Below are 1742 nucleotides of genomic sequence, written 5' to 3'. Positions count from 1 at the left end.
ATCATCATCATCATCATCATCATCATCATCATCATCATCATCATCATCATCATCGTCATCATCATCGTCATCATCGNATCATCATCATCATCATCATCATCATCATCATCATCATCATCATCATTATTATTATTATTATTTATAATTTATTGTGCGTCTGTGTTGAATGATTTAAACACGATTTTCATATTAAGGGCTATTAAAATGATTCAGAAATTTACAGATTTTCAATAATAAAAATAATAATTGAGTAAAAAAATTGAGTAAAAAATTAATTACAAAAATTATATTAAATTTCTTTATTTAATCTCTATCTTTTTAAATTTCATTTTTAATAAAATAGTAAATATTAATAAAAAATGATTAATAAAAAACAAAGATGTATTTATTAATTTTATAATATTTACAAAATCATAAAATTATTTTTTTATATGAAATTTTTCATATCGTATAACTTATAATTTTAGCAATAATTTAGCAAATAATTTATAATTTTATAACTTACTGATATATAAAATTTTTAATATGTAATTCTTGCTTAATAATTAAGTAAAAATAAATAAGCATTTTTTACTTGATTTAATATATAACATAAAATCTGTGAATTTTTGAAACATTCTATTTTAATGTTGTGTACACATTTGTTGTCACGAAATGTGTGTGATATATGAACCGTGTACATATTAGATCATATGTGTTCATTTTATAAAAAATAATGCATCCTGCTTATTATTATTTTAAATCATCTTATTTTTTAATCATCATATCTTTTTATAGTTGATAATAACATTAATTCGAATTTTAATATTAAGAAACATTATTTTAATTAAATTAAATTATTTTTACTATTAATTTCTTAAAATAAATTAATTAATAGTAACAAAATATGAGATGCATTATTTTATGGTTCCTTATTATATTTCATGATACTCATCATTATTCTTCGTTTTTTGTTTCTTTTTTTTTCCCCTTTTTTGTTTAATATATGATAATTGTATGATATTTACATATTCTTAGAGAATATATGTTTTGAAGATTTTGTATTTTTAATGACGTGTGAAAAGATTATGTATAGAAAGAATAAATGATTATATAATAGATAAAACGAATAGGTGAATGAATGATTTCATTGTAGTGATGAACAAATGAAAATTGTCAGTAGAACATCATATAAATGTTGCAATGAAAATATAATTATTTTATGAACAAACGCATTCGATTGAAAATATAATCTGGTCATTTGAATCATATAAACACAATCCTTTTTAACTAAAACATTCCTATTTCCTGTGCTTATAATGAAATTGTTCTACATCCAATTTTGTTAATGTATTAAATGAAAGACAAAATGTAAAATGTATATGTAATATACTATTCAAAACAGAAGATATCAAAGCAAATGGAAATAATACATTAATTTAAATAAAATAATAAAGATAATAAGAAAAATGAAAGATAGATAAAAAAAGAATATAAGATTGATAAATAATTGCATAAAATCATTTTAAAATTTTTATATAAAAGTTGATGAATATTGAAATCAGAAAATCAAAAGTTGCATACAGTGTAATAAATTAATAAATTATAAATAATAAATTAATTAATTTTAATAAATATTAAAATGTCATTACTTACAAGATATTTTATTTTTTGAATTTTTTGAAAATTTGAAATATTTTTGAATTGTTTTTTTCATAAAACATTATATATTAAAAGTTGTAATATTAATTTTTAAATAAATT

This window comes from Apis dorsata, unplaced genomic scaffold (genome assembly GCF_000469605.1).
Source record: "Apis dorsata unplaced genomic scaffold, Apis dorsata 1.3 scaffold_269, whole genome shotgun sequence".
In the NCBI taxonomy this organism is placed as follows: domain Eukaryota; kingdom Metazoa; phylum Arthropoda; class Insecta; order Hymenoptera; family Apidae; genus Apis; species Apis dorsata.
This window is presented reverse-complemented; position numbering follows the sequence as displayed.